Source organism: Cinclus cinclus, chromosome 9 (assembly GCF_963662255.1).
Source record: "Cinclus cinclus chromosome 9, bCinCin1.1, whole genome shotgun sequence".
In the NCBI taxonomy this organism is placed as follows: Eukaryota; Metazoa; Chordata; class Aves; order Passeriformes; family Cinclidae; genus Cinclus; species Cinclus cinclus.
In genome coordinates, this window is record NC_085054.1 from 17,343,392 (window position 1) to 17,356,341 (window position 12,950).

General features: G+C 41.4%; 1 protein-coding gene across 2 annotated transcripts in view; it reads left to right on the top strand.

The window, feature by feature from the left end:
• RALB (RAS like proto-oncogene B) overlaps nucleotides 1–12,950 on the top strand; it is a 47,071-nt gene that overhangs the window by 15,640 nt on the left and 18,481 nt on the right. The window contains exon 1 of one of the 2 annotated variants that reach the window (XM_062498134.1): nucleotides 4,907–4,991. The exons of the other annotated variant lie outside the window; for it this stretch is intronic. The gene's annotated coding sequence lies outside the window, so the exon portion shown is untranslated. Of the gene's footprint in view, nucleotides 1–4,906; nucleotides 4,992–12,950 lie in introns of those variants that run through there. 2 annotated transcript variants of the gene reach the window in all.

A 12,950-nucleotide genomic window follows, 5' to 3' on the forward strand; every position in this document is an offset into this window, starting at 1 on the left:
AATGAAGATAGTAGACTAAAAGTTAAGGACATTGTCAGAATATGTTTACATAAAAAAAAAAAAAAGATTTAATTTTCAGAAGAACATTTTAACCTCATTCTAAGTTACATCAACTTAATTAGAGATGTAGACAGAAGTAGGTACCTAAAAATAATATAATTTTAATTGAGAAATCTTTTTCTTTCTGATATGTTACTTCCTTACTGCTAGAATACTGGCTGCTATAAAAGCCCGTAATTTTCATTATTAATGTAATATATTTGTTACTAATTTAATCTGGAAAATTTGATTTAAAAATAAGGGGGACAAGATCTGTTAGCATGAATTTTTTTCAAGTATGCCCACCTCACCTTCCAACAGCAGCTGTTCAACAAGGTAGCACTGTTCAACTCAGGGAGGTAAATCCTCCACTGTGCCAGCTGCTTATTATTCTGAAATAAATCTCCTGCCTTATCTATTTTTGTAATAATTCATGATTTTACCAAACTGACTTCAGTATGATCTGTAAGACACTAAGGCACACTTTCTACTCTACATTTAACAGGTAAAGATTTAGTTAATGTATTTGCTTCAGCACTGCACTTCAGCAAACATGGGCCAGCTGGAGGGAGTCCAGAAGGAGAGTGACTGGCAATTAGGAAACATGACCTACAAAAAACAGCTGCAAAATCAGGTGTTATTTGAAAGAGGAAAAGAACTATAAAGAGTGTAAAAAATGATGATTTTTGAATATTTATCATACAGGAGCAAAAAAGAGAAAAGAAAAAAATCTCATGGATATGTCCAGTATGCAACTCATTAATATGCTTAACCTGCAGGAAGACAGTTAAGGTAAATGTTGTTGGGTTTTTTCTTATGATAAAGTAGTCCAGTACTTTAAACAAACTGCTATGAGTATTATCACAATCTTAATTGCATTTTAAAAAATTACGTGCCAGAAATTATATATGTGTAACTGATCTTGGCTTTGAGCCATGGAATGACCTCTTCTAACTCTCTGTAGGCCCTTTATTTTCTTTTGATTCTTGGCTATCAAGTTATTTACAATAAACTTAGCTCCTTCTGTAGAATTTCCAAGATCAGGCCCTAAATCTGTCATGGTGTTGATAATCATGATGATCAGAAGTGTAACACTTGTAAAACTGGAATGTGAAATCCCTTACCTCACAAAATGTCAGTGAGAATCTCCTTAAAAATGACCTTGTGATATGATCCTGACAAATCCCAGCTGTATCTGAAATTGAAAGGTTATTTGACAGTGAACTTTATTTTAGTGCAGTGATTTCCAGCAGTGTGTAACAAAAATAAAGAGAATGGTACCGTCAAAACACCATAATCTCCTACAAGACTTAAACCAGAGTCATATTTTGTTTACTGTTGCTTCTTTCAGATATATTTCTGTTTATTGCTTTATGGTTTTTGAATGCTGAGATTCATAAATTGTGGTGAGGTCAGCTGCATTCTCTTACATATACAAATAATCTGTAAAATGTACTTCTTGTTAGGCTATCCATGCCCAAATAGAAAATCAGCTTTGACTACACTATTTTTAATTTAGAACAAACTCTGTTTGAGGGTACACTATGTAAATGTACCTCTTCTTATAAGTTATCTGAGCCTAGACTAACTCAGCTCAACTCTGCACATACAAAAAAACTGTGTATTCTGGGAACAAATGGGACATCACAGTATTCTAGATAATGCAAGCATTCCTCTGTTTCCACTATGAATGCTATCTAAGAATAACCAGGTGTGCAAATGGTGTAGGAAAAGAGCTAAATATCTGGGATTTACATTTTTCCCATCACCAGTTTCTGGAACTAACTTCAGCTAATTTGTATTTAGAACTGCTAATGAGTTCTAATCTTTGCAAGGAAAAAATATTTACTGTTCAGTCATCCCACCACACTTACTGATTTTTATGACTCTGGCAGTGACACACAGTGCCCTGTTACATTGTCAGTGGGTTAGAAACAAAATATATGCATAAAAAATACTCTCCCCATCTCCAGGAATTTGCAGTTTAAAAGACATTATGGAAGGATAAAGAAACAGCCGGAGACAATTTTTTCCATTTCTACTGAAATTTTACTTGTTTAGAAAGTGAAAGCACATAGAATAAAATAAATGCAATATAAATGACAGTGAAAAGGAATTTTCTCCCCTAAATTTTTCTATAGAATTTTTCTTCCTAAAGTACTGAAGCAAAAAATATATCTGTAACCATGGAGATTATACCAGGCAACGTGCATAATAATTCAAAATGTGGTATCACACAAATGTTCTTTGTCATGAGTGGATTACTACAAAGAAGCAGGTTTCCCCTAAACAATTTTCAGAAGCAGGGTAGATGTGGTTCATTTCTTGACCGTCTTTTTTGCAAGGGGAAAGAGGAAGTGTCAGCACTGTGGTATGTGCAGGAGACTTGTATTGCCTTCAGTTTGAAAAGACTCAGCTTCCCAGGTTCTTGGCAGTTTTTAATGATAGCTACAATTTGCTGGAAATGTTTATCTTCTGTGAATTGTTACATCTGAGCAAGGAATCCACCACAGCGTCAGTGTGACAGGAAAGATGGCCATGGAGACACAGTTACAGGATAAATAGTAAACAGTGATAATTCATTTTTGCTTGAGTCTTCTTGGATTTGTTCGGTTTTAGGACCACATACCCATGTACAAAATCTATATTAAAAACCATTCCTGTTTAATCCTAGAAATACCACGAATTGGCTAATTTAAGTGTTAGCTGTAAAACAGGATTCTTTCACATTTGGCAATATTTTTTTTCTCTGCTTATTCTTTCTCTGCGTGGATGGTATCAAATAGCAAATACCTGTCAGTCTGCCAACTTCTAGTGCAGAATGAATATTGATGCAGTTCCAATACAATCTATAAAGCAGAGGGAAAGAATTGCTGTAATCAGAACCTTTCACAATACCTTAATTTCATAATTTCTCTTTTCCACACAAGGAGTTAACTAAAATCTGGTGGTTTGCAGTTTGAGTTAGGAAGAGAAACTGATGATCATGATGTAAGTATGATGTAAATCCTGTTTACTTACAACATAGAAAATGTTGTTTCCTTGAAAAGAGGAAAAATTCATAAGATACTTGCTTTTTATGCAGTCCTGAAGTACTCAGCTGTTTCTCAGTGCCGCACAACTACTTTTTTTTCCTGCCTCTGCAACTTCTTTTTCCAGTTCCTGGCATTTTTTCCCCAACCCTGAAATTACAGATTTTAGAAAAACTCTTTCAATTTCCTCCTCCATTTTATTTAGCTTTGGCAATAGGCCATAGTTTCACCTATCACTTTTTTAAGGATAATTTTTCTTTGCATTTATTTTAAGTGGCAGGCCTTCTTTATGCTCTCCAACTTGAAAATACAATTTCACCCAGTCATCAGTGGATAGAGCTAGAGTGTGATTGAGTCTTTTCCTTTCTCTTCTGCAGGAGGCCACATGGAAACCCAGTGTGAAAGCATGAGTTAACACAGTTACTTAACATATTAGTTCTGTCCCAGAGGAACCAAACCCCAGAGATCAGTGGTAATCATAATTCCCATCATTTCCCAAAGTGGGTGCAACGCATGTTTTTCCAGAAGAAATAATTTTACCCAGCATATTCACTCTTAAATTTAATGAGTGGAATTCAAATAGGTCAACATTGAAGCCTAGAAAAATGAAGCAGATTAAAGCAATGAGAAAAGGTATGCTTTCTTTGGTAACTGACAAGATAGCTGTGCCTGACCATGTGGTTAGCAACATTAGGGATGGCGAGAGAGAATTTGGATTTAGGAATGGATGAAGACTTGAAGAAATAATCACAGTAAATACACCAATAGTAATTATTTTCCTTTCCTGAGCAGTGAAAAATGCTCCATGCTGCACACACGTGACAGTATTGCAGCTCAGTGATTTAATAAAGCACTCAGCACTCCCAGCCCTTATGAGTCAAATCAGGGTCATTACCATTCCCTTGCATTCTGACTTCAGACTTAATTTCTGCATCCATTGGTAGAATTTGCACTAAAATATGTGATGTATTTAAGACAGAGCCCTTTCTAACTTCTCTTCCCCCTGCACTCAGCACTGGTGAAGCCACAGCTCAAATCCTGTGTCCCGTTCTGTCCCTCAGTTCAGGGAGGACATTGAGTTGCTGGAGTAAATCCAGAGGAGGGGGATAAAGCTGGTGAGGGGTCTGGAGCACAAGTACTATGAGGAGAGGCTGAGGGAGCTGGGGATGTTTAGCCTGGAGAAAAGGAGGCTCAAGGGGAACCTTCTCGTTCTCTACAGCTCCCTGACAGAAGGCTGTAGCCAAGTGGGAGTCGGACTCTTCTCCCAGGCAGCCAGGGACAGGATGAGAGGACACAGCCTCAAGTTCGCCAGGTGAGGCTTGGGTGGGACATCAGGAGGAAATTCTTTACAGAAAGGATGATTAGACACTGGAGTGGGCTGCCCAGGGAGGTGGTGAACTCACCGTCTCTGGGAGTGTTTAAGGAAAGACTGGACGTGGTACTCAGTGCCATGGTCTAGTTGACATAGTGGTGTTTAGTCATAGATTGGACTCGATAATCCCAGAGGTCCTTTCCGACCTAAATGATTCTGTGATTCTTTTGGGTCAAACCGAGCCTGCAAGGTTTACAGGATCACTCGCTCTGCACAGAGCTGGGGGGCAACAAAGGGGAAGCGGCCATGGGGCGGGCAGCAACTTCCCGCTGCCGTCAGCTGCTGGGCTGGCAGGACCGGCCCCTCACACCCTCCGGCCGGTTCCGCCCCGCCCCCGAAGCTGATTGGTTCGTGAGAGGCACGTGACCGGCGGGCGGGCGCGCTCTCACTCGCGGGGAGCCGGGCCCGGCGCCGGCGAGGGCGGAAGTGCGCGGCGGGGGCGCGCGGGCGGCGGCGCTGCCCCCTCAATGAGAGCCGGGGCGCGGCGGCAGCGGGAGCAGCGGGACCGGGGGGCACAGCCGAGACGGGAGCCGGGCCTTAGCCCCCAGGTGAGGGCGAGCAGCGACCTCGGGATCCCCTAACCCCGGCTTGTGGGGGCCTCAGCCCTCCCGGCCCCGCGCCCTCGGTGAAGGCAGGCGGGAGTCGCCGAGTCCTGCCCGCAGCCTGGGGATGTGGCTGAGACCCGGTCTCCGCTCTCTGGGGGGAGGGAGGGAAGGAAGGTGTCACCGGCGGTGCGGGGCAGCTCCTCTCTCCCGATGCATGGGGCGAGGAGAGCCCCACGGCTTCTACCCGGCGGTTCCTCGGCCGTGGGAGAGCACCGGGGCTGGGCGAGGGGAGAGCGGGGACAGCCGGTGACCGTCGGGCCTGCGCGGGAGCCGCAGTGGGAGGCGAGAGGGCCCCGCTCGTGGATTCGGCCACTCCTGCGGCTGCCGGTGGCGCTGGGCTGAGGTGGAGCCGGAGATCGCTGTGGTTCCTATCTACAAGTGGGACGTGGGGGAGAGAAAGGGCGAGGAGGAGCTGGCCTTTAGCGTTAGTCAAGCTGCCCTGCCTCCCATTGGTGCCCTCGGATAAGTGATAACGTTTCGCTGGTGGAAGATAAACAGAGGGTTTGGGATGTTGTCCGTCTCAGCTGAGCCAGAAGTTCCTGGGGGATCTTGTTTTATCTGGGTAGGTTCTCTCTGTGACCGTATTTATCCTCCTTGCAGCCTTACCGCTGTAGATCTTGTAGGAAGAGAAGGATGGTGCCTCAGCATGACCTTACCTGTAGGAGGGCAGGGAGTGAGGTGAGACAAAGCAGCCCAGTCATGTTTCCTGAACAGCTGGTTGGAGGCCTAACTTGGTCATTCTGCTGGAGCCCTCTTGAATCGATTCAGTTCTGAGAACAGGAGACTTAGCCTTGACTGTGCCTGGGTATTTTCATGGTGGAAGGGAATGAGGAGGCTGCACCTACACAAGAAGCAGCCTTGCCATTTTTGCAGCTAAAGTGTGCAGTTGGAGTAGTATTGGATTTTGCCTTTTTTTTAACTGTTCTAATGTTACTTCTCTGATCCCAAGATCCTTGTTTCTCTTCTGAGGGGCAGGGAGTGTTTAAGACATTTTAAAAAGACACTTTTTTCTGAAAATCACTTACCTCTCAGGATGGAAACAGACAGGCAACTCCCTGTCCTCATTTGTTAAAGTTGTCAGTAGGAACTAACAGCTTGGAACCAGACATGTGGTTCTTGGAAGTGATTTGTTTGATGGCTGAAAATAATTTTATTACACAGAATTTAATAGCAATACCTCAAGTTGACAATAGCATCTTTGCACTTATTCACATATAGCAGACTTGCTAGAATAATTTTAACTATTGGGATTTTTGCTTATGACCAGATGATACCATGGTGATGTATTTTGCATTTATTTCCTCTATTAAATATTTAATCTAGGAATGAAATAGCCTTCAGGAAACCTGTTTACAGGACTAGCCTGTGTTAGACTTTTAGTAGTAAATTGTTTATTTTCACTTGTTTTGGAGTAAGTTCAACTTGATTCTGTTTTGCATGCCTGGAAGAAAGTGAAGCTGACCTATTTTTGCTAGCGTTATGTATATATCGGAGAGGAATTTCTAGTCTAAAGATTTAGCTGGAATGCTTTACAAAGGTTCTTAACTGAAAGCTTAATTTGACCAGACAATATCCTTTCTTGGCTATCCTTTAAAACTCTCAAACTTGTCTCTAATTGTCAGTGCAGTGGGACTGGAAATCTGGGTAGAAGAGCAGTTGAGGCATTTTGATCAAATCAAGTCATTAATGATGGGACACTGCCTGGACAACTTGGATGTGTGCACTGAAATCCTGGATGGTTTATGGTTTCTGTGTTCTAATGCTTCATTTGGTCTCTTAAGTTTTTTCTGCTGCTTAACTGATTTTGTACCTACTGTCATTTGACCAAATGCTGGATAAAATTGCTTGCTTCTCTTGGAAGTGTTGGGGTTCAGGCTTCACATGGAACAAAACTGTGCTGTGAACAGAGCAGAAGTGACCACATGAAACAGCAGAACAAGCTCTAGCATAATGATTTGGGAATCTGGTTCATAGTTTGTTCTTGTCCTGTAAACTTACTCACTTTCCATGCAGTGGATAATTGCATGTTAACTCAATAATTTCTTACTAAATAGATTCAAGTTCCACGTGACTGATTAAATGAATTGCTTTCTATTACACAAGGAATTCATGTGAATTAATAGCCTCTCTTAGCAGGGGTACTGAAGGAGCCTGTTTCTTATGACAGCTGTGCAGGCTCTAAGCACCCATGAGAGTGCAAGTGCACAGTGATATCAAGACTGTCTGAGGTTAGTAGGTGTCTTGTGCCTGTTGCTCTAGCAAGCAACTCGGGATGGCAGCAGTGGTGTCCTTGGATTTGAGTGAAAGGCAGTGGCTGGGGGGTGGGGCACAGAAGTAGATAAATGTAGGTGCTTGCTGCTTTTCACTCCCTGTGTGCCTAACTTCAAGTAAGTTCACATGACTGACTTAGGAGACATTCTGATCTTAATTATCAGCCAGGTTATACAGCAGCGTACTTTCTCAAATTCATTATGTCTTGAGTTGGAAATACTGCCTTGCTGATAAAAACCTGCAGTTTTTAGGTTTTCTCTCTTCATCCACCTTTGAGCCCCGTGTCTCTGCTAAGTGTTCTGCATCACTGTCAAGCAGTGGTGATAAGGTTCCATTGCTTGTTGCCTGCTATTGCTTGGAACAGCAAGGTCAGCAAACATTCCTGGCTGTTTCACTCTCCTAGTTGTAATAGTCAATTTTATGGCTTTTGTTGAATGATACAGTTGATTCTTGCTTCTTGATAAGAGGCTAAAGAACATGTATTTAAACAGTCCTTGTTAATAGCTGCTAAGAAGCCATCATTTCATTGGTAGCTCTTTTAGCCCATTAAACAGAACTAAACAACTTGCCTCCATGCCTGCCCCAGAAATATCAAATTGTCTTGTCATTTAAGCAAGTCTGTATAACTCATGCTTTATCTCTTCATGTTTTTCCAAATGCTGCTTTAATAGCAATATTAGAGGATCTGTTTTGTCTCTTGTGCTTGAGATGCATAAATGTGTTTTTCAAGACCTGTCAAAATTAAAGTCATGGAGTTGTGTAATGTGTGAATGTTATTTAGGCTGATGTGTAAGTAGCTACTTGATTCTTTATGGTAACAAAGTGTTTGCTTAGAGCTTCAACTGTTTTCTGTGGAACCTTGAGCCCATAGCCTTCGTTGCTGAAGTTGTTGACAAAGGAGTAATGGTTGATTACACGAATATGAGACTTAATGGAAATGCAGTCCTTACTAGGAATCTTTGCTGGATCACAAGTCAGAGACCGAAAAAAGCAGTTCTAGGATTATAAGCATTTGTTAAAATCTTAATCCTGTTAGCTGTTAGTTTGTGAATTAGTGTTGCTGTCAGTTGAAGTGATTAGTGTGAAACATTTTTGGCCGCTAATAATGCAGCGAAACTGGAGTTTTTAATATGTTCTTCTTAAATTCAAAATGTGTCAAAACTAATCTGGAGTCAAAGCATAGAACTGGAAAGCTGAGAATATGCTGAGTTAAGCAGATGCTGATTTCTCTGGCTTCTAGCTCCTTCTGTATATATTTTTGCCTGTAGTGAAAGATTATTTTTCAGAAGAGTACTGCAGACCTAGACTAGCCCATATTTTGGGTATGGTAGATGGACATATTGAAAATGTTTCCAACTTGGATTTAATATTGATGATTCCCCCCCCCACCCCCCAGGCTGGTGGTTTGACTCACAGGTTTAACAGAGAAAAGAATCCCACTTTTTAGGCAAGACTGTTATAAAGTACTGCATTACAGGATTATGCTTAACATGAACAAGCACTTTAAAAGATTATTTGTAGGAACTACCTGAACCCTGGACTTCATCCTGCAGAACACACACTAAAGTGCCTTTTTTTTTTTTTTTTTAAATAGGCCTTTTATAAGGTTAGTGCTACCCTGATCCAGAGGATGCTGTCTTGGGCACCAGTCTAAAGCAGACATTTTAACAAGTGAAGTAGTTTTAGATCGAGTTGGATGCCAGTAGCCTCAGCTTTCCAGAAAATAGGTGTTTTTTGCTAACTGGGGAAGCTGCTCCCTGATAAAAATTAATTAATTGTAAAGTACGTAGTGATCTGTGATACAGCCTTTCCACTAAACTGCTGCTGCAGTAAGAAACTCCTCTCCATGATGGTACTCATCTGCTATTTAGTGTTCTTGGCTTATTGTGAGATCTCATTTGGGGTAGGTAAGGAATTCTCATAAGTGTACTCACCAAGAAGTCTCACTGACTGACTTTTATGGCAGCTTTCTGCTTTTATCTACCATGTCATAAAATAGACTAGCCAAGAAATTTAGGGAAATGGTATTTCAAAAGACAGCAGCATTTTCAAGCACACATTTCCATTTCTCTTTGCATTTTATAATGTTTCAAAACACAGTTTAGGAAACAATTTAATTTTTTAAACAATTCTACAGGTGCTGGAAATTTACTTTTAAGTTTGTCCTACAAGGCAAATTGAATTTAAAGTAGGCTTTATTGGTTGAATCTGTTCTGAAGTTTTAAAGGAAGGAAACTAATTTAAAAAACTATTAGGTAGACCAATTGATGGTGATACTGTGCGTCTTTTTCTTTGTTTAACTTGTAAAACTGCAGTCAAGCAGTGTTCTTGTCCAACTCCTTAAGTATTCACAACTGTCTTCTAATATCATCTGGTATAATAGTATAACGGGGCCACAGCAGAACATGAACCTGTTATACTCTTGTAAATAAGTATTAGATAAGGTTTCTAATTAAGTGTTAGTCATGATGGATTGGCTTTAAGTTTTCTAGCTCTGCTGTACTGCTTGTGCTAGTTGAAAAATGGGCCTTCCCACAGATAAGATTTATAGCAACTGCATTGCTGGGAATAGACTTGACTTAAAGTTGCTGAGGCTGGAATACACTTGTGGAGTCTGCCTAGTCCAGTCCTCCTGCTGTCTGTGCACTCCTGAGCCATAAACTGGCTCATTATCATCTCTAGGCAGAGCTTTTTGCCCTCCAGCTTTTCTCATGGGAAAGTCAACTCTCTTCTGCCTTTCTGGTCTGCCCTAAAGAGCCTGTAGCCATCCACACAGCAGCACTGTAACCATGAGAGCTACCCCAGCTCATCTCTGTGATCCCAGTGAGGTTCTAACCCCCTGCAGCCACACACAGACCCCCAGTGTCTCCAGATTATTCCCTATACTGTGTGCATTAGTGTATGGAAGCACCCTGTTGTGCTGATTTCCTGGGAAAGGCTGGAGCTGTGAGATGAGCTGGCTGTGTTTCAGAGTAGTAGTTTTTTTCATTCTGGCAAAGTGATCTGCACAGGTAGAAAATGTCTCCAGGAGCACACAAGAATAAATGCACAGTTTATATTCTGCGCTAATTCTGTATGTTCATGTGACCTGTCATTTGCTAGGTCATAAAGGGAAGTGTCCTGAACTAAATGTGTCCTAATTCTCTGTGTTGAAGTCAAGTGGCTCTGAGTTAATAGTCTGCCACCCAATCCCAGAGTTACCAAGAATGTTGTATTGTGCCACTCTTCATTCTACAGCACTCTGGAAGCTATGTTGGAGAGCACTCATTTGGCTGTAAATGCTTTTATAGTGGTAGGCACAGCACTCCATGAGGGAGACCAAGGATAGCACTTGTCCCATAAGTAAAGCTCTCCACAGCTTTTTAGCCTTCTTAACTATAGAGATTCTGAAATTATTACACCCTGTACTGGTGTAATAATCCAGTTCCTATTTGAAGATAGAAATACTGCTTTTGGGTTTGGTATAAAGTATGCAAATACAGTAGTCTGGAAGACTGTTATTGAAAACATCTTCTCCTAGTCCAGCAGAAAGGCAGCTTCTTGCATGTGCAGAATATCTTGGTATTCACTCTGTCACTGCAGAAACTGGAGTAAAAAAATCTATTTAAAGGTGATTTAATACAGCAGCTGAATTATGGGTACTAAATATCACTATTGTTGCTTTGTGTGATGTAAACGCATTGATTGAAAGATGGAGGGGAAAGGTTCAGTGCTTGGCATTTGTGTGATGTTGCCTGATTGAGGAAGTTTAGTGACTTAGGTACACATCTGTGAACCCCTCAGTGAAGTACTTAAAATAGTGAAAGTACTTTCATAAGCTATAGGAAGATGATCCCTGAATGCTCCTAGGGAGCTGGGATTCTGAGGTTATGAGTGAGCTCAGGATGGGGGATTATTGCTTCCCTATCTGCATCAAATGTGGTCTCAACTGTGGCTTACGATTTCCCAGATGGAGATGTGACCATGAGACATCGACTTCAGTTTGCAAGCAAGGAATGTAATTGCATGGGCAGAGACAGTTGCTTCTGCTTGCATTACCTAAATAACGTTTGGACTTGTGATTTATCCCAGACATCCAGTTCACTAGGGAAGTATGATCTAGTGAGATACATCCTTTGGGGAGCAACAGTAGCAGCCTGTGGTCTGTCTGCAGTGTCTGGTGCCAGGTTTGTGAGACCAGTGGGCTGGGTCTGACAGCCCCAGGACTGGGTAACAGTAGTGAGAGCTCCTGCACCCCTGTAGCACACTTCTTGGCAGAATTGGCATTTGTTGGAGTTTGCAAAATCAGTGGTAGTGATAACTTTCCTGTGGATTATATGGTTGCTGCTTTTTCAGTGAAGTAACTGAAACTGTGTTGTAACCTGGTACTGAGGTAAGACTGGTTATTTTGAGCTCTAGTGTGCCACTTAAGACACTGATTGTGTGATCTGAGATGTTTGACTTGGGAGATCCAGTTAAAAACTGGTATGAGATTACCTATCTGAAGAATGTCACCGCTGTCTCTTAGTGATTTGGTAGACTGGGGATGCTGTGTATCAAAGATGGACATGTTTCTGCATGGGTGAGCTTTCAAAGGAAGTATGGTTGAAATACACTTTGCAAGTCAGTGGGAGTGAGGCTGTTGAACAAGGCTGTTGCCTCAGTGTCACTTTTCTGGTATGAGCCAAATTAACTAGTGTGAACAGTGGTGTCATAATTCACCCTAAGTAATTGGGGAACTAGACTGTTATCACTACAGTGACAAACTTAGCATAGTAATACTGATTAATGGTATTGACTCAGTCTTTGAACTTGTAGAAGATTTCTATCAGGTTTTCTAGCAAGATCTAGCAAAGATCTTGCTGCAAGAGCAGCATGGTAGATCCCTCCCTGTCTGCAGTATGTCTTCTGGGTGTTAATATTGGACTTGGGCGCTTTCTGAAAGTACTTGGAGAGGTTTGGCTAGATATCTCCCTACAGAAGAAGTGGTTTTAGCTGCAATGGCACTACTGTCTTATGGCTTTCACTTCAGTAACACTATCTTGCTGAAATAAAGAATGTATTCTGTCTGGTGCTACATATGCTATACTGCTTGATTTGTACTGAGTAAGATGGAAAATAACGTGGAGAGTGGTTTCTTACTTTTTTTCCCTGTAAAACTCTAAGTAACTGTGATGCTTGCATGCTATCTGTGCAACAGTGAGGTGATTATTATAACTGTACTGCCTACGTGCAGTGACAGTCTCTTGATATTGCTGATACTTGGCTATTAAGAGCATTAGCTTTATAGCATGACATTGAAACCTTATTTACTTAAATGTAGATGTGTGTGACTTTTTTGTGGGGGTGGGGGAGGGTGTGCTCCAGTGCCTTAAAAGCACTCTTTGAGGGAAGTCCTTTTTCTTCTCTGAGCTACTGCTCAGAAACAAGTTACTTGGCTATTTTTCTTTCACTCTCATGGAATTCTGAAAATAAAAAAGCAACCAAAACCAAGCAAACAGCATAAAAAAAAGTCCCCCCAAATTCAGCTATTTAAATTTCTTAGGAACAGGGATATATATATATCTGTATTTCACTTCAGCATAATATCTGAGTTTTAAAGGGTTGCTTTAAAGTGTTGCTCTTCTGAGCAACTGATCAGACCTTTAAATG